Source organism: Mirounga angustirostris, unplaced genomic scaffold (genome assembly GCF_029215605.1).
Source record: "Mirounga angustirostris isolate CCGP_5_RB_7025 unplaced genomic scaffold, mMirAng1.0.hap1 SCAF_7, whole genome shotgun sequence".
Lineage (NCBI taxonomy): Eukaryota > Metazoa > Chordata > Mammalia > Carnivora > Phocidae > Mirounga > Mirounga angustirostris.
Window position 1 is genome coordinate 51,875,059 of NW_026991715.1, and position 21,077 is coordinate 51,896,135.

A 21,077-nucleotide genomic window follows, 5' to 3' on the forward strand; every position below is an offset into this window, starting at 1 on the left:
ACTTAGCCAAAGGACTTCAACAATGTTACATAAGGGCTATTACAGTCCAGGCTCCTGGCTGGCAGCAAGCCAACCTGAAGTCAAGTATAAAAAGGACCCCAGGCCAGAAAGTAAGGAACACGAAAGCCTTCCCTAACAAACATATCCTCTCTGAGTGCCCAGAATTTTTTTTTTTTAAAAAGATTTTATTTATTTATTTGACAGAGAGAGAGATAGCCAGAGAGGGAACACAAGCAGGGGGAGTGGGAGAGGGAGAAGCAGGCTTCCCGCTGAGCCGGGAGCCCGATGCGGGGCTCGATCCCAGGACCCCGGGATCATGACCTGAGCCGAAGGCAGACGCTTAACGACTGAGCCACCCAGGTGCCCCTCTGAGTGCCCAGAATTTTTATCACTCCTTATTCACCCATTGCATTGCACACTAAATCATGAAAAAGTTTAAGAGGGTTGGCTTATCCGCATATCGAATCACCATTTATTGTTACAGGTTGGGGCAGGAAGCAGGTACATTTTGTTGGCAAAAGGGGGTCAGGTCAGGAGCTTAGCACTCTGAGGCTGAGTCCCAGGTGGGCAACCCAAGCATCTGGTGCCTGGTGAGGGAGAGGCAGTGTGCAGGTCAGGAGCTCTGATGACAAACGTGATCTATACCTTAGTTTTATTTTTTCCTTCATTGGTCCCAGTATAATAGGATTACAAAATAAAAGGAAGCCAAGGATTTAGAATTGCTTTGTACAGAAATATTTCTAAGAAAAGAAAGGAACCTGGGTAGGGATGTCCTCTTCTTACAGGGAAGATACAGAATGCTTATTTGGCATTAGCTATAACAGGATCATTCTAATATAGGCAAGTCAAGACACGGGGAAGCAGAAGATTCAGGCTTTGCAGACTTTATGGGTCATAGTGTGATGCAAGTAACGGGTATCTGCAAATGACCATAGATGCCTTCTCTGGGTTGCCTCAACAGTGATTCAGCTGGTCTTATGGCCTTCCCTCTGCCGGGTGGAGATGTTGTGCCCCAGTTCAGCTTCTCACGTGACGGGTGGCTTTTGTCCCAGCAGGGAGGCCTGTAATCCCACATGGGCTTCAAGATCTCTGGATGCTGGGTGGCTGGATTTCCTGGACAACTACAGTAACAGCACTAAACACAGCCCACCTAGCAACAAGAATCTGTCTGCATTCCCTATAACAAGGCCACTTTGTCCTGCATGTCCTTAACAGAGGTACAGAGGAAAGGGCCTTGGGTTCCTTTACTGGACCATAAGCCACACTGCTTGTCTAGCAGGGAGCCCTGGCCACTCTTCAGAGGGCAAGGGGTGATCCCACCTCCTCTCCTCCTCTCTTGCTGAGCCTAGCTGTGCAAGCCTCCACTTTCCTCGATAAAGCCCTTTCCTTAACCCATATTCTGTGACATTGCAGTCCCTCTAAGGTCCTTGCACGACAGGTTGCAATCTGTGAGACTCACCTTTAGAGCATTTGTTGTAAAGGCAACAGGAGTGATAGCCTTTTGTAAGCCACATTTTAAGTGACCCAGAGGTCACTAGAATAACATAGCAAGCTGGCAGTTTCTTCATGATTAAAAATCCTCTTGTGCTCAAGGTTGGCTCTGAACCTGAAGCTAATTGACTCTTCTTAGGCACCATTATAGCCTCACAGGGTAGAATGCTCCCGCTACTTAAATTCTACCTTCATTCCTGTTAATTGTGTTGCTCTCTGAAGGTAAGTGTTAAGCCGGCCATAAAATGAAGTGTTTATGGTCAGATATCATACAGAGTCCTGAGTGAATGATGCACAGCACTGTAGATGGCCTCTTCGGCTCGATCACTGTCACTAATGAATATTTATCCGCCTCATACTGGGTGCTCTGCTGTACTGACCGCATGCTGAAGGATCCTCGCATTGGTAACAAATACAGGTTCTAATGTCATGGACACAGTAAAGCCTTATGCAAGTGTGAAGTCATCACTCAGTTTTTATTCTTTTTATTGTTGTTACTGTTGTTGGAACATTGGTTAATTCAGTTATGTCCTCTGAATTGAACTTTAACCAGGATTAGTTTTTATGACAACTCAGGGCATTGCTCATGAATGCAGGAAAATAAGGATTGAATTGATTTTCACAAGTCCATTTAAGCTTTGTGTCTGAATATCATAGAACCCTGCTGTTTTTATTTATTAATTTATTTTTAACATAGTTTATTGTGTAGATACAAATAGGTTATGAGTCTGTGTATCCCCTAAAACAGAACATCTGCTTATAATGAAAGTCTTATATGTTCAGCTCACTTATGGATATTGAGCGCTATCTACCACTTTCCATATTAACAAAGGACTTCATTAAACTTTAGACAAAAATCTAAATCATTACATGAAATAGAACACTGAGTGCTATTTAAGTTGAAGTGCTATCCAAAGATAATTATAATAGGTTGAGAATTACACATTGTAGGATGTTTGCTTTCTTTATTTTTTGTTCTATTTTAGCGCAGGATTTTATTGATCTTTGATCATAATCTTTGGTTCAAGACATGTGTAGTTCAGAATTTTTAATAGAATAGTGAACACATGTGAGCCTACCGCCCAGCCCCAGAACAAGGCCATCACCAAAAATCAAACCTACTCTTACTGCTACTCTTTATGGTAAATTAACCTGTATTGCCCCTTACTGGTTGTTTCATTATCATCATCAACAGCATCATTATTATTTCCTTGAACTGATACAGTGGTTACTAAATTTTACCCCCACAGGCTATGTAAAATGCATGCCATAAGCAATGAAGCTAATGCAACCAATCCTGGATACTTTGGTTAATGAAAAACTACCGCGTTCTCTTGGGAGTCCTGTTTTTGCGATTGTAGCGTCCACTGCATACCTACCGAGAGAATTGTACTCCTAGCAGGTGTCAACATCTCATGTTCCTGAGGCTTCCTGACCATTTAATTGTAATCCTTGGCTGATTAATTCATTCATCCATTCATTTATTCAGAGAACATTTCCTGAGAGCCAGGCACGGGGCTTGGTGCTAGGTTTTCAAAAACCAAACTGGGGAGGCAGAGTTGCAGAGAGGTCATTATAATTAGAAGTGATGAGTGTGAAAAAGCTTTGTGCAAAGGGAGTTGCTTGGGCAGGAGAAGGTGAGGGCCATTCTCTCTGTTTTGAGACAGCTAGTGAAGGCCACCAGAGGGGGTGATGTTTGTCATGGGGATTTTCCTGATGAACAAGAGATGGAGGTTTAAGGCAACACTGAATAAAGTTACTCCCACAGAGAACAGAGGGAGTTCTGAGATTACATCTTAGCTGCCTCTTCCTCCTCTGAAGGCCTGTTGGCTTTGTCAAATTGTTCATACCTGCCAATAGCTAGAAAATGAAAAAATATAAAACTACCTGGAGACCCAGTTCTTGGCTGGGGTTTGTTCTGTGCAGATACTGTTAGAGCTAAACATTGTGACAAATGGAACAGTACACTTGCCCTGTCTCCGAATGTGAAATGGGCAAATATAACAAGCATGCAAGCACATAATTGTGACGAGCTGTGTGGTTGCAACATCTTTTCTAACCCCAAAGATAAAAAGGTGTATTGGAATATCAGTAATGTTACAGTGATATCCCAAAAGTAATTGTCCTCTTGTCTGTTATACAGGCACTCAATTCTGTGTGTTTTCTACAAGGGAAATACAAAATGCATTTGGAAAAAACCCAGAACCAAACAGAATACAGTGTCCCCTGAGGTATCTCCGTCATCTCTTTGCTGGAGGTAACGGGGAAAGACTAGTAAACAACGATTAGAAAAGCATCATTTGGATGTACAGTCTTTATAATGGTGCTTAGGCAATAATTCTTTGTTTCTTACAGTAATCAAGTCCAAGGCTCATAATAATATGATTCTGAAGCCAGAGCAGACGGCAGATTTCTGTGGACCTGAGTCTCTCAATTAGATTTCTTTGGCTTAGCTACAGGAAAGCCATCAGAGGTTAAAGACTTAATTTTTCTCAGTGGTGTTTCCTGAAGAAAAATGATCAGTATGCAGTTTTCCTAACCACCTCTCCATCTTGAAACATTTTATTTTCTCTGCCTTCTCCTTCCACTGTCATTATGACTATTCATTATTACAGTTGTGATGAATGGGCTCTTGCTGTCTTTGTTCTCACTTTCCTGAATTATCCTCTAGTTAAGGAGAGTCTGCGCTGCTTCTTGGGGAGACCCATAGCTTATCTGGCTGCCCAATACCTGCGAACAGCTGCCTTTGGTTAGCATCTAGATTCGGTTCTTCTTCCCCCTACAAACCTTAGTTTTAAAATCACTCCCATCTCATGGTTAAAAAAAAAAAAACACCCAAACCAGAAACATTTCATTTAAATTTTTCTCAGCAGATAGGCTGCTCTCATGGCATGTACTGCAAGTCATTTTCAGATTTCAAAGAGATCATCTAGTACTGGGGGCAAAGGTGAGACAGCATGGTAGTGAGTAGTGAGGTATGGGGCACAATAAGATTGACCCTCTGAAGAGTTTGAAGGGTTCTTTTTCATGCCACAGCTTTATATTTTTGGGAGCATTAAAATGGTGTTGTCTTATTTTACTTCTTTTGACTCTGGGGGGGGGGGGCCCTCTGAAGGAGGAAATTTTGATATTCTATACTTGCCCAGGCAGTGGATACTTACCTGCAGCCTCTTTGCCCCGAGAATAGGTCACAGTTTGTTATGACACCTGTAGGAAGTGATAGGAAGGCCTGGAAACCCGAGGACCAGGGTTTAATTACTGTATCCTCTTTTGATTTTTAAGATGAGTGGGATTGGATTTTTTATTCATTTCACTGATGTCATTTTCTCACTGATAAAAGTGAGTGGATGACTCCTGTTTACCTCTTCCACCTTGTGGGACAAAGGAGGAACAAGGTAGGGCAAGGTGAAGAGAGTCCCTGTTCATCACTGCACTAAGGCTGTGGGAGGGCTCACTTTCTCATCTAACTGAGAACACAAAGTCACAGAACAGAAACATGAAAATTCTCCCTTAAGTTGTAACTGGGTTATAGAAAGCCTTTAATAAGCTTTACTGAGTTCCCTGCAAATCCGAACTCATTAAAACTGTATCATGTAGGCACTGTTATCTTTCTCATTTTACAGACAGGAAGACTGAGGCACAGAAGGGAAAAGTAACTTGCCCAGGTTCGCACAGCTAGTAAGTTGTAGAACAGGGATTCAAACTCAGCAGTATGTTCTGAAATCTGCACTCTCAATTGCCATGCTTGGCTGGTACTCATCCTTCTTGGTGCTGGCTGGTTCTCTTCTAGTACTTCGTGGGAAACCATATGCTGCATGTTTGTTAAAAAAAAAAAAAAGCTCACATAACCTCTTCATTATAGGGTATGACCTGTAATTTTGTGCCCACTACTTTCCAGGTAGTATTTCAAATGGAGTAAGTCCTGATTTTAAGAAGGGCTGCTCATGATTGGAAGGGTAACATGAACAGGGATTGTTAGCCTTCTTGATGACAAGCCTACCCTTCCTAAGATTTAGGAAACTTGTATCCATGGGCTTAAACCCCAAAAATATAAACAAAAGAGAAAACAAAATGAACTGACTTCTCAAGTGTAAACTCCAGAGGAAAGTGTAAAAAAAAAAAAAAAAAATTCAGTGGTGGTGTTTTGATAGTCAAGGTCAAAGAATTCATTTCCTTTTTCAGAACGAACCACTTCTACTATGTCAGACTTTATAGCCTTATATAATTTATGTACTCCGCTGATGTTGGTGGCTCATGGAAACTCAGTGAAATTGCTTTAGGAAACCATAATCATCGATTTATTTGAATTTTGGATTCTCCTCTGGGGAGTATGTTTAATGCCCCCTTTTATAGTTCCAATGTGCTATATGACATCTGAGCAATGAGTACTTTCCCCTAATGTGGCATTAAGATTAAAGACCCTAATTGTGTTGATTTGTAGCAAAATGAAGTTTATTGTTGACTTGTTTGTCCTTGTCTTTGACTCTATGTTGCAGTTTAGGGTAGGGAATAATTTGCTGAAATGTTTTGTCTATTCCTTCTGAATTTCAGGAAGCAAACTGCAACAAAGACCTATCTCAGATGTCAGCACTTCCTGTTTTGTACCTACTTTGAAAGGCTGATTTAACCTAATATTGAGACTCTCTGGGCACTAAATTTCTTAGTTTCCCAGGTGTAACATAGGTTAATATGCTAGTTGGTGAGTGAAAGCAGTTCAGGAATGGGCAAAGAACAAACATATCTTGAGTACCTATTGTGTGCTAGGAATTATACTAGTGTTTATACTGTTTTCTTATTAAATTGTCAAATTCTATGATGCAGTTACTAATCACCTCATTTTATGACTGAAAAAAGCAGTATTCCAAGACTTTGAGTATTTTCCCCAGAAAAACAAGGACTAGGGCTGAGATGCAAACACAGATCTGCTTTGTTGTAAAATGCGTGCTGCTTCCACCAAATTGTGCTCACCATGACTCAGAAAAATATGAGTTTGTTCATTTATTCATTCATTCCACAGATTTTTATTGAGCATCTGATATATGCCAGGTACTTATCTAGTCCCTGGCAATCCTGTAGTGTTCAAGACAGAAATTACAACTATTTTAAGACTTTGCCTTCAAAATGGAAATGAGGGAGACAGGCTGAGAGGAGATGATACATAGTATACAAATTAAAATTTCATGATCAATGTTTTTATAAACATAAAGCAGGAAGATATGATAAGAGTCATGGTGTCTACTTTAAACTGGATGATCAGGGAGGATCTTGTTGAGCAGGTGACACTTAAGGTGAGTTTTGAATGGTCAGAAGGAGCAGCCCTTTGGAAGAAGAGCTCTGAGGCAGAGGGATGGTGGGGGGAGCTGAATGAAAGCAAGGGTGGTGGAGCACCCCGAGAAGGGAGAGCAGGTCGGAGGTGTGGTTGGAAAGGCACATGGGGTCAAGATCTTGTAGAGCCTTGTTGGCCAGAGTAGGATTTTTGGATTTAAGAGACCCCTGGAGAGTAATAAGCAGGGGAGTGGTATGATTTGTTCATTTTTGAAATTCAAAGACTAGATTAAAGGGCAAAGTGTGAAATCAGGAGTGTCAGTTAGGAAGTTATACAAATAACAGCCTAGGCAAAGTCAGCAAAGTCCCTGGTGCCGTGAGCAGGGTAGGGTGGTGGTGGTAGCGATTGGAAATCGGACACATCTTTAGGGATATATCCCGGAGACAGTGTCACTGGGGCTAACTGCAGCCTCTAATATATCCTGTTGTGTTGCAAATGAAGAGGGTGACTCTGCGCATCAGCTTTACCCTTGTCAAAATGAGGACCGCTTGGATTCCAGTTGTTTACTATGATTCATCGTAGTTGTAAAATGTCACAAAGATAATTTTATTCATAAAATGGCACACATTATAATATATATGAAGAAAGTGAATGCATTATTGAGAAAAATAAAAGAAAACTTGAATAAATGGACATGCCTTGCTTGTACCTAGTAGGAACAATTTACTCAAATTGTAAGACTATCAATTCTTTCCACATTATTCTAATGATTTAACACAGTTCTAACAATAATGTCATTTTTGTTTGGAGGGGGAACTGACAATAGTAATTATTACTAAATGCATTTGGAAGAATAAATAGTAATAATGATGGGAAAACTGCACCCTGAGACATTAATATGGCTTATAAAGCTGTAAGAACTGAAATAGATAATAGTAGCAAGGGAATCAGAAGAAAAGTCTATGAACTAGACCAATAATGCTAGAAATGAACATAAATATATATAAAGTTCTGGTATAAAATCAATAAGTAATTACAAATGAGTTATGAATTTATGGATTTTTTTGTAAATGGTGTTCGGACATTTTGATTTAATAAATTGTAAGAAATAAAGTACATCTTACACCAAGAAATTCTAGATGAACTAAATATTGAAATGTTAAAAAATACTTTGAGGTATAAGAAGAAAACTTAGATATTTTTATAACCTTAGGATAGAGAGAGATTCTTTTTATGGATGATGATGATGATGACAGAAACCAAAGAAGAAAAATTTTAAGTTCTCTGCAATTGAAAAAAATTTAAAAATTGGGAGAAATATATTTAATGCATTATTTTGGCAAATGATTACTATGTAATTAGCCTGAAAGAAAATCATGTATGGACAGGAGTAGATATTTTACAAAAGCACTAATACAAATACCAAAGACATGAAAAATGCCCTGCCCTAGTGCTAATTAAGGAAGAGCAAATAAAAGATCAATGAGATTTTATTATTTCCCCTTTAAAATTGGCAGAGATGATAAAATGCTAACACCCAGTGCTGGCGTGGGAAAGAGGATGCTCTTTAATACATTGCTGATAAGAATGAAAATTCACACTTCTCAAGGCAGTTTGGCAATACATGATAAACCTATACTTTGTTTCTAGGAATTTATCTTAAGGATGTAAAAATGTGTGTAAGAAGTCAGTTATTAGGATATTTATATCACTGTATAAGAATCAAAATATCCCAGGGGAGGATTGATTATATACATTATGGTGTAGGGATAACAATGGAAAACAGTCATTAAATACAATGTAATAGAAGCGTATTGACATGAAAGATCTCCACACAGTAATTCAAATGAAAATATGAAGCTTATACAACAATATGTTAAGAATGATCTCTGCTCCCTTTTTTGTTAAATTGTGGGTATATGTATGACATATGTAGAAGAGATTTTGTCAAGTTGTCTCTGAGTGAATGTGATTGTAATTGGTTTTGCTATCCTTTTTACATATCTAATTAGAAAGATTTCTATTGTAAATGTATTTTAAAGCATTGTACCTAAATGCATGGACTCAAGGTTCAGATGGACCTGTGCACATCTACCTAGTGTCCTTTGACATTGGTTAGCTAACTAAACCTCAGGGTTCCATCTATAAAATGTACATCATAATAATACCTGTCTGATAGATGGTTGTGTTAAAATAACGCATAAAAAGTGCATAGCATATTTTTGTCACAGCTATTCCTGTTATTTATTTTAATTCATTTTTTACTATTGATATTTTATCAGTAGTTTAAAAATATTCCTTTAGGGGCACTTGGGTAGCTCAGTTGGTTAAGTGTCCAACTCTTTTTTTTTTTTAAGATTTTTTTAATTTATTTATTTGAGACAGAGAGAATGAGAGAGAGAGAGAGAGCACATGAGAGGGGGGAGGGTCAGAGGCAGAAGCAGGCTCCCTGCCGAGCAGGGAGCCCGATGCGGGACTCGATCCCGGGACTCCAGGATCATGACCTGAGCCAAAGGCAGTCGCTTAACCAACTGAGCCACCCAGGCGCCCCAAGTGTCCAACTCTTGATTTCAGCTCAGGTCATGATCTCAGGGTTGTGAGATCAAGCCCAGCATCAGGCTCTGCTCTCAGAGGGGAGTCTGCTTGAGATTCTCTTCCTCTTCCCCTCCTCCCCTACCCTCTCTTTCTCTCTAAAAAATAAAATAAATAAATTTTTAAAAATATTTAAAAAAATAAAAATATTCTTTTAAAATAGAATGGATTGACTCTATCACTCAGTGAGGATTGGATAAGCATCAGGTCATCTTCTTGGAGGGTCAAAACCAATCAGTTTGCTTATTTCTCACTTGTCCCAAATGTTATCTCTGGATTGCACAGTGCAAGTTCCACCAGTCAGGACAAGGCAGTTATCACTCCTTACCAGGATTATAAAACCATCTTAACATGAGTGTTTCTGGGTGCAATCCCTGAGAATCCCACTGCTCTCCAGTTTCAGTTCATCAGCTGTGAGACTATTTGATTTTGGAGAAGAAAAACAAGACTAAGAATAGTACCTGAAAACACCCCTAAGTAGTCCTAATGTCCCCCTAAATGATGGATAAGCAAGATAAAACATATTAAAGCAATAGTGAGAGCCTTTAAAAGTTTCGTTTGGTGCAGAGGTTTTGTGGTGCAGACACAGTACGTGTGATTCCTTGTGAAATACACCCAGAAAGGGGCGGCGGACCAGTCCCTGGGTTATCACTAAACGTGTCTTTGTCACTCATACCTGTGATCATGCCATGTATGTTTTAAGAAATAATATTTTCCACAGCATGCTTCTTAGTCTTTTGCCTAGTCACACATACAGTTATCTGGGGCTTAAGATAAGGAGGGAGGATTTATTATGCCTTTTATGTGAGTGTCTTATTATTGTTGTTAAACTCTTCATTCCTCATTCTTCTTTTCTTCTCTTGTTCAGTTACTCCTTCTTCCTTACCCGTGGAACACATTCATCAACTGTTAGCACTTTTTCATTCAGTAATGGCTAGATTTAACAGTTGTAAGGAGGGCTTTATCCACACGTTTCATATTTTCTATATATTTAAACACATTGCTCTGTCTGAAGACAGCAGAGAGTAGGTGGGTAATGAGTTATAGCACTGCTTTGCTTTGTTAAGGAACATCACCAGAATTTTTAAAAGGGGTTTCCATCTAGTCCTTTATTCTGTAAGTTAAGAAAGTGGATAAATACTACGGGCTGGTAGAATTTTTTTTTTTTTTTTTTCCATCAGGCATTCATTTGAGTCACAAAAGAAGAACTGGATCCAATAAGATATATGCAGGTTGACAAGTGGCTTATTTAACTTAATATGGAAAAATATAAAATAATGGAAACTAGGTCAAAAATGGCAAAAAGGATTAGGGCTTAAAGGGAGACAGGCTTCCAGACAATGAAAGGAAGAGGATCTGGCAGTAAGAGTGTCTGTAAAGGCCAACCCATCAGCTTCACGTCTGGCAGTAATTAGGAGGCCGAAGGAATACTGCAATGAATCAACTGAGGACGAGAATGGAAAAGAGAAAGGGTTGATAGGCTCTGTGAGGCTGGATGGCCTTAGAGAGGAAGGGGAGGACTTGCAGGAGGAAGTCTCCTGTGTTAGAAGGAGACAGCAGGGGAGCCTCCTCTCTGGCCTCTTTGTGGGTGGCCATATGACTGACATGGGAGAGAGAGGAGACAGAGTAGTCAAGTGAGGAACGGTGAGAAGGGCAGCAGGTTTCCTATCACCATGACCTGTTGGGAATTCAGGTGCTACCACCCGTGACTTCCTCAGGTTCTCTAGTTTGCCCCCTGTGGGCCTTGTGGCCCACCTGTCCCTGCTAATTTCCATCCATCTCCTTGGCACTAGACTCCAGGGAAGAGTCAGCTCTTTAGTAGGGTCTCAGTTAGGACCCCTCCATCTTTCCTGACATCCTGCTACCGAATCCTTCCCCCGCTCTCCCCCAGCCTCCTGCTTCCCAGGAAGGGCAAGCACACTCAGACATGACAACTTTTTGGACTTTAGCACTGGGTTCTCCAAGACTTACCAGTCTGTTCTGTTATTTAAGCAGGACACATACCAGCTGGGTTGAAGAGTGCAGCTGGATGTATTTCAAGGCTCATCTCAGCTTCAGCTGGTGTATTTTTTGTGTTTGTCTACATCAGGGTTGCCAGTTCATGCTGGGAAGCTGAGCAGGAATCCTTTCTCTTCCATTTGCTCCGTAGAATAGCATGTGCAAGGTGGTGTCCAGTCAACACTCTGAGGCAGTTAGGATTGCTCCAGGGACAGGGGAATGAACTATGCAAAAAGAACCATAGGCTCAAGTAGACATGCTGGTTTCTGGAATCTGAGTTCAAATATGGCTCTTTTCTGGCATTGGACTCAAACACAATATCCCAGGATGATGAGAAAAGCATGGTCCACATGGTGTCTTTGTTGAGTCAATCCTCAGCGGGGCTGGGGTGAGGCTCTGAGGCCTTTTGGGGTATGAGAGGAAATACCAAAGAGCCCAGCTTAGCAAGGAGGGAAATTAGGCACTGGCCTACAATTGTCTTATTGTGAGGACAATCAAGTTGTTCACATGGACAGTGTCTCCTAATATGCCTGCATGACAGTTGGATGCCCCGCTATAGGACAATGGCTGTTGTGATTTGGAGATTTTTTTCATATTTGTCTTTTCAGGACACTTTCGAGCTACCAAGATATATCTATGCGATGAATCCATTCCTTTGAACAGTAAAGATAGCAATTTTTGCCCTCCAGACTTGTACATTTTTGTGGGTAGTCAGAGAAAACACAAAATAAGGTATTGCTTATAGAATATGGTGGATGGTGGTAACTGGTATTTATGAGAAAGATGAGGGGGGCATAGGGAATGTCAGGGAAAGGGTTGAATCGGACTGTCTTGAGATATCCAGATGTTTGGCAGTACACAAACGTAATTTTAAATGTCTGGGCATTTATTTTCAGTTATCTGGGAGATATTCAGTTGGTGTGCATAGTAATATTTTTGTGTAGTGCATTGTAATTTTCAAAGCACTTTCATATCTGTTATTTCTACAGACTGTGCCTCTGCCAGTTTCACGTACATAAGCACTTTGCTCTGTTCAGGATTGGATTTGAACTCTATTACATTTGGGATTAAAGCACAGTTAGGTGACTAACTGGAAAAATGCTCTTTTCCATCTTAGGAATGTCTTATGGTGAACGACATCAATCATTCCATCAGGAAGCCAGAGAGCGAAATGTCCCCCTGGTGGCCTGGAAGACTTTTTTTTTTTTTTTAAGATTTTATTTATTTATTTGACAGAGAGAGACAGCGAGAGCAGGAACACAAACAGGGGGAGTGGGAGAGGGAGAAGCAGGTTTCCCGCGGAGCAGGGAGCCCGATGCGGGGCTCGATCCCAGGACCCTGGGATCATGACCCGAGCCGAAGGCAGACGCTTAACGACCGAGCCACCCAGGTGCCCCGGCCTGGAAGACTCTTGAGAAGCTCTGGAATGTGGAGTCTTGAACACAGCAGCATGTTAGGATTAGGTTTCTGTGTCATGTAAGCAACAGAGAGCCCTTGCAAACCATCCCAGTCATATATACAGGGTCACTCCACCGTCATTGTCACACCCTAGCACCCCATCTCCAACTTGGCTGTGCATTTTACTGTCACGTTGAAGTCACTTTGTCTAAATGAAGCTCATCCTCCTTGCTTGCCCTTTCCAATCTGGCTTCTTCTCTTGAGTCTTCAGTCTTCAAGGATTCTTTAGATCCTCCCTTTTATCCCCCCCCCCCCCATTTAGTAATCTGCCCATTCTTCCCGTCCTTTTTTCCAGTCACCTCTGGGCCAGGTGAGGACTTATAAACTCTGAACAAATGTCTGAATAATTATATTTCTCTCCTCTCCAGTCACTTCAATTTCAGTGTCCATTTTTGTGTTCAGCTTCTCATCCTTCCTGAGCACAGACAACATCCTCTTGCCAGACCAATCTGAAAATTCTTTGCAGCTTTCCACTCTCTGAGCTCTTTGCTCCTGGCCCCTCCCACCAGTCTCAAATGAGAAGAACCAGCCCCCTTTCTCTTTGTCCTCTCTAAATCTGACTCATTTATCAAGTTCTTGCTCAGATGCAGCCTCCTCAAAAGAAAGGCTTGCCAGATAAAATACAGGACACCCAGTTAAATGCGCTCTTCAGATAAACAAATATTTTGTTACTGTAAGTGTTTATCAGATACCTCATGGGATATACTTATACTAAAAAAATTACTCATTGTTTATGTAAAAATCAAATTTAACTGGACATCCTATATTTTAGTTTGCTACGTCTGGCAACTCTACTCCAAGACGTCTTCTCTGGCTACTCTGTGTAGTCCCCAGAGCTGTGGAAGGCCTACAGCACTTACAGTCTTTGTACAAGAGGGTAGAGTATAAGTAGTAAATTAAAAACTAGCACTGTTTGCATTCTTTGATTCAGCGATTACTAAGTAGCTACTATGTGTCAGGAACTGTATAAGGCAGTAGGGGTGCAGAGATAAAGATAGTGCCTGTTCTCACTGGTGCCTGGCTAGAGTAGCAGGCCCCACAGCACACGATTACAGTGCAGCATTTTCATGGCCACTGTGCTTGCTATGGGGTGACTTCTTGGAGGAGACAGGTTTTGAAGGATGACTAGGGAGGAAGGAGGAAGGTCTTTCTGGGCAGAGAGAGAGAGAAATATATGCAGAGGCCCAGGTGAAGGAGAGATTGGGGTGTGACCAGGAAGTTGGTAGAAGTTCCTTTTGTTCTAGGGGAAGTGTGTCTATAAGATAACACATGGTATGTCTGGAGGTCTGGTTATTCAACATTTAGCAGCACACCCTGAAGATGAAGTTTGGAAGGTTGGACAAAAACCAGATCATGAAGACTTTATATCTCGTGCTTAGGAGGCTGAACATTGTTCTGAAAGCTGTGGAGAATCACTGAACTGTTTAGAGAAAGGACACACTCAAATTTGTATTTTAGGAAGGAAATCAGAGAATAGATTCAAGGGTCAGACTGGCAGAAGGGAGACCGATTTGGTGGCAGCTACAGTGGTTCAGGCTAGAGATGCCAAGGGTGCTGGGATTCAGGGGTGGGCACGTTCAAGAGATGTGAAGAGCATAACATCAACAGGACCTGGGGCCAAATTGGACACCTAGAGTGATGGAGGGGGAGAAGTGAACATTTCTGGCTTGGGCAACTACGGGGACGACAGAGATATCCATCAAGTTAGTGGGTACAGGAAGTTAAGTAGGTTTGAGGGGGTGAGAATTACGAGGAGATCCGTCTGAACGTGTTTTATCTCACACTTGGCATTTATTATATTTGGTTGTATTTTGTTACTCATCTCTTCAAGTGTCTGTTGTCTCCCCAGGTGGACTCTGATCCTTCTGAGGTCTTGGACTGCATTAACCAACCTGGGGATGCCCCGGAGCCTTGAACTCATTACCACGCCCTTGCCAGTTCACCTCACCACACCGGGCTGTGTGAAGTCCCAAGCTAAGGCTGCCAGCAGCAGCAAGCAATATGGTCTGCAGAGTTGAACATGGTGGCAACTTTGAGCTGGGACACAGTACACCCCAAAGATGGGTTTCTCCCCTGAGGGAAGTGAAACACCAGAGCTGACCTTGCCCCCTTCTGAGAGGGAGGACCATATCTCAGGGTGGCAGCAGGAGGCTGCAGGTCAGTGGGGTGATGACCGGGCCCTCAGAGACCCTGCTTTCTCTCTTTACAGAACCCCATAAATCCTTCCAAAGGGAGTAATTCCCTCAGGATCAAGAGAGTCCTCTACATTCCTAAAATCAGTGAAGGCAAAAATGTACAGGGATTTCTGAGAAAAATAAATGTGGTGTGAGCATGATCCCTGGGTGTTACTATGCTGCAGAGAAGGCCCCCCCTTCTCCCCCTGAATGGTGTTCTTTGCTCTCAAGTTAACTCATGCACTGGATTTGGTCCAAGTACATTTTGTTTCTTGATTTCCAGCCAGGCTTCTCTCAGTTGTGGTGCATTCTCCTCTTTTGCTCCCCTCCCTCCCTGGTCCCCTTCTCTCTTTTTATAATTATTTCAGCTTTTCCATGTGACTGAACTGATACAGAGGAAAACCCACCAGCTTAGGTAGGGCTTCCACCAGAGTGAGGCCAGAGGGACTCTGTGAACAGCTGGCCCCTCACTCAGCAACGGTCTGAATGGCAAGGTATGTCTAAGAGCAGCTGAAGCAGAAAGCGTTTGAACTCTGCCCCTGCAATGACTTCCAGATGTGTAAACCCCAGCCTCCCTCTGCTCTCTGACTGGAGCCTTGCCAACATGCATCTGCAGATTTCTGGTGCACAGGAAACATGAAAGAGTATCTTCTACAACATCTGTTCTCTTTCCCCAGCTCCCCCCTCTGTCTTCTCGGACTTTGCCCTATATTTCATCTCCCACTAAACAAAGTCATTAAGGAATCACTGCATAACTCTCCTTGGTCCATAGATGCCAGCTCCCCACTCTCCCCTCAGAGCCTGTTCTTGGCTCTCTGGACAATAGACCAAAGCACCACTGGAATCATTAAGGACAGGTCTTGACCTGCTGGAGGAGAAAAGAATCGAGTTTTCTCCGTTGGGCTGGTCCAGTCCACAAGTTGCATAGGGAAATTTTGGCCACAAGGAGGACAGAGCAGAGCCCTGAAGATGACAACATGGGTCTCCATGAAGTGTTTGCCTGCTGCACACCTTTGGGAGAAGGTGAGATCTTCTTTTAGGAAGAACCTTTTTTTTATGGACGTTCAGCTTCTTGGAACAAACTAAGCAGGCTTCTGGAAAGTTGGAAGCATTTATGCGTAGAATGAATTCTTTGCCACTCCCCCATCCCCTGGGGGATGGCACCCATCAGGCTAAGAGGACAGAAGACGACCTGTTCTTAATGTAACTCAAAAGGGGAGAAAAAAGAGATCCTTTGAGCAAAATGGAGCAGGAGATTTTTACGGAGTCACTCACTCTCATTAGGAAAATGATTTGACTGCTGTGTAAATAAATGCTTGACCTTCATTCTGCCCTTCATCCATATGGACCCAGAACTCTCTCCAGCTCCATCCCAGAGGACATGGAATGGAGCCAAGGGACAAAATCTGGGAGAGGGAAATAGAGTGCACTACAAAAGGGAGCAGAGAGTTGAAGGGGCCTTTGGGCTCAAGGGCCCGACCGAGGAACAGTTACAGGTGAGAGGTCCTTGATGCCTCAGGACTTGTGTCATTGGGAGCTAGTGGAGATCCCAGAGGTTAAGGAGAACTGCTCCTGATTACCCACCCAGGATGAGCCTACCAGGTGGCTTGATAGGTGACCTTCTGGACCCTGGATGAGACTGTCCTGCCCTGTGATCTGAAGAGCATAGTAGAGAGTGGGTAACATGGACATCCTGCTTTAATAGTCCCAAGCACCTCAGTCTCTGGCTTTCACATGAAGCCCTAAGATTTTGCTGGAGTTTGCTACAGTAGCCTCCCTATTTGAAACAAATAATCAATCAATACAAAAAAAAAAAAAAAACATTGATCTCATACTTCAAGTAGAACTTGTTGCAGAAAAACAAGTGGAGGAGATAAAGTTGGTTCTGGAATTCCTCTCCCTCCATCTGTGTCTTTCTGTGCAGTTCCCACAAAGACATTGGAATACCCCTGTAGCTACAGTAGCTCCTTCCTGAAGAGCACAATCTGTAGACTCTTTCGTGTAAGGATGGGTGGGGAAAGGGTAAACAAACCTTTTTCTTCTGCATAAGAACGTGCCCTTTGGTTAACTGTATAGCTCCATTACTTTGGCAACCTCTTCAGGGTAGAATGCAAACTCTACCATATTGTTGATGATAAAAATGATTAAAAAAAATTGCCTTGATTGGGGAGTTGTATCTGGAGTGGGAGGAACTATAAAGAACCTGCTAAGGAGACCATGCTTTGGGCTTTCCTAAGTGTGGTGACTTGTGTAATGGGTGTCCTGTAGGTTTGATGAGAGCTATGTCTAGGGACTTGTTACAAGGAGTATTGGCTCCTTTGGGGAGTGAGGATTTGAAGCCAGGTTAGCTCCCATACTTGGCTCCTGTGCATCTCATCCCTTGAACTTGAGCTGTCCCTGGTGAGAAGTCAGTGCTGAATGGCTGTGTGGGCTGATACATGGGCTTTCACTGAGGGAAATTGCTGGTGCTGCCCTGCTAGTGCCCCGGGGTCCTGTTCTACATCCTTCTGGGTACACCACTTGTGGCCTGTGATCATCTTGTGAATGAGAATATCTAGCTCAGGCTAAAAAAATCCTCGGGTGGTTTAGAGAGTATAACTGACTGCCTGTTAAATCGTCTCCCCTCTCCTTTGCAAAGATAGACTAGGGGGTGCAAGACTTACTTCGGGGGGGGGCAGAAACCTGCCCCGTGGGCCTCAAATTACACCCAGAGGACACACTCTGTCTTTAGTACTTTCAACCTCATCTCAAATGATACCCAGGAAGAAAATGGGTGTTACCTGATTTTGCTTTGCTGTTAGAACTATAAATGTCGCAACGATCTCCCACTTGGCCCTTATTATAAAGGCTCTAACTTCAGAATTCAGGAACTAGTTTGAGGGTTTCCATCCTCTAAGTTTATCCCAATTATAAACTCAGTTTCTGGAGAAATAACTAATGAGTCTACTGTGAGATGGGTTTGGACCAGAATTTCATGTATCACCTGTTCTCCATACAGTATTTTCTAACCAGAGAATAGTAGTAAGTGACATTTATGATCTCTTGGTAGCAGTGTGAGGTCGAGACATCTCTGTGTTTCCCTTTCTTGCATATAGTTATTCTGAGAAGAGACCACAGGTCACTTTGGGGAAGGACGGAGGGAACGTTTACTGTATATACTTGTAATCGACTTGGGGGGCTGTTTTTCAAGGAAGACTGCCTCTCCTTCTGTCAGTGGGCTCTGGGTCTATGATCGGATTTAACTGGAACCCAGGTACAAGGCCATGATTTTTCTGTTACGGCCTCTGATTTCAACTTTCTGCCCTCCAGCTCTTACTTTTTTTTTGTTTAATAAAAGTTAAGAAGCATTCTGCTGCTGTCCATCTGTTACCCTCAAAACACCGTGATCTGAATCACGCACCATCACAGGCCTGACGCAGAGCATGCAGCCAGGTCACGCCTCTGCTGGCTTGATCACCACCCGGGGCTTCTAGGCAGCATTAGCCAGAGTAGGAGGTGGGAGTTGGAAGATTTGAAATAGAACACAGGTGTGTTGGATCCACGTAGGCCAGGGGTCAGTCTTCGCTGGCTCCAGGTGATTTCTACTTCCTGGTATTATTTAAGTCCCTCGTCTTGAGTAACCTGCTTCTAACCACTGGAATAGGGCAGTGTTGAAGGGCTGTCACTGCTGGGACTGGGTCACAAAAATTTTCTGACTTCTGTCTTGCTAGAAACTGTCTTTTGCTGGCTTTGGTGAAGCAAGTTGCCATGCTGGAGAGGTCCTCATGGAAAGGAACTGGGGTGGTCTTCAGCCCACAGCCAGCAAGTAGCTGAAGCCTTTATTCCAACAGCTCTGAATTCTGCCTAGAACCATGCAAGTGAGCTTTGAAGTGGGTCCTACTGTAATTAAACCTTCAGAGACCTCTCCCCTCTCTGACACTTGGATTGCTGCCTTGTGAGAGACTGTGAAGCAGAGGTCCAGCGAAATCGGACCTGGTTTCCTAATGCACAGAAACTGTAAGATCAAAAAAGAAAAAAATGTATATTGTTTGAGGGCATTTTGTTACCAGGATGAGCAACAGCCTGGTTTGCCTGGGACTGTTCTAGTTTTAGCCCTGGTAGTTCCTTTGTTCTTTCTTTACTGAGGTCAAACTGACATCTAACATTATATTAGTTTCAGATGTATGGCATAATGATTTGATATCTGTATGGGTTGCCAAATGATCACCATAATAATTTTAATTAACGTCCATCACCCTACATAGTTAACACATTTTTTTTCCTGTGATAAGAACTTTTATAATGCACTCTTAGCAACTTTCAAATATGTAGTACAATATTATTAACATTTCAAATCTGCATTTCAGTCGCCATGCTGTGCATTACATCCCCATGACTTAACTTTATTTTTTTTATAACTGGAAGTTTGTATCTTTTTTTTTTTTTAAGATTTTATTTATTTACTTGACAGAGAGAGACAGTGAGAGAGGGAACACAAGAAGGGGGAGTGGGAAAGGGAGAAGCAGGCTTCCTGCTGAGCAGGGAGCCCGATGCGGGGCTCGATCCCAGGACCCTGGGATCATGACCTGAGCGGAAGGCAGACACTTAACGACTGAGCCACCCAGGCGCCCCAGGAAGTTTGTATCTTTTGACTCCCTTCACCCATTCCTCCCACCCCCCACACCCCTGCCTCTGGCAACCACCAATCTGTTCTCTGTATCTTTGAGCTTATTTTTTGTTGTTGTTTGTTCATTTGTTTTTTGTTTTAGATTACACAACAGTATTTGTCTCTCTCAACTTACTTCACTCAGCATAATACCCTCAAGGTCTATTCATGTTGTTGCGAATGGCAAGATTTCATTCTTTTTTATGGCTGACTAATCTTCCATTGTATATATACATCACATTTTCTTTATTTATCCCTGTCTTGGCGATTGTAAATAATGCTGCGTTGCGCATGAGGGGGGTGGTGCAGATATCTTTTTGATTTTTTTTCCCCCTTTGGACACATACCTAGAAGTGGAATTGCTGGATCATATGGTAGGTCTATTTTTTAACCTTTTTTTTTTTTTTTTTTTTTAAGATTTTATTTGAGAGAGAGCGAGAAAGAGCACGAGCAGCGGGGAGGGGCAGAGGGAGAACCAGACTCCCCACTGAACAGGGAGCCTGATGTGGGACTCGATCCCAGGAACCTGGGATCATGACCTGAGCCAAAGGCAGATGCTTAACCATCTGAGCCACTCAGGTGCCCTGTAGTTCTATTTTTAATTTTTTGAGGCACCTCCATACTGTTTTCCATAGTGGCTGTGCCAATTTCCATTCCCATCAATATTGTACAAGTGTTCCCCTTTCTCCAAGTTCACCATTGCTTGTTATTTCTTGTCTTTGAGGATGGCCGTGGTGTGAGGTGATATTGTGGTTTTGGTTTGCATTTCCCTGATGGTTAGTAATGTTGAGCATATTTTCATGCTTTGTTGGCCATTTCTATGTCTTCTTTGGAAAAATGTCTATTCAGATCTCATGTTTTAATTAGATTTTTGTGGGTTTTTTTTTTTTTTTTTGCTATAGAATTGTAGGAATTTATATGTTTTGGATACTAATCCCTTATTAGATATATGATTTGCAAATATTTTCTCCCATTTGATAGGTTGCCTTTTCATTTTGTTGGTTTCCTTTGCTGTATAGAAGCTCTTTAGTTTGATGTAGACCTACTCATTTATTTTTGCTTTTGTTACTTTTGCTTTTGGTGTCAGATTAAAAAAATTATTGCCAAGACCTTTGTCAAGGAGCTTATTGCCCATGTTTTCTAAATTTTAGAGCAATCTGTTTCTAGGATTACCAGCAGTCCCAGTTTTTGTGGGTCTGTTTTAGTTTTAGTGCTGAAAGTTCTGAGTTTCAGTAAACCCCCCAGTCCTGTACAAACCAGGATGGTTGATTGCCATATTTATAATGCAGCAACAGATACTTAATATACTTATGCATATGTTATTTCCCACTTACACAGGGGTATTTTCAAAATAGATTCCTAGAAGTGGGTTATTTGGGGTCTAAATGGTAAATTCATCTGAAATTTTAGTAGGTATTCCCAAATTCCCCTTTGTAGGTATTGTACCATTTTG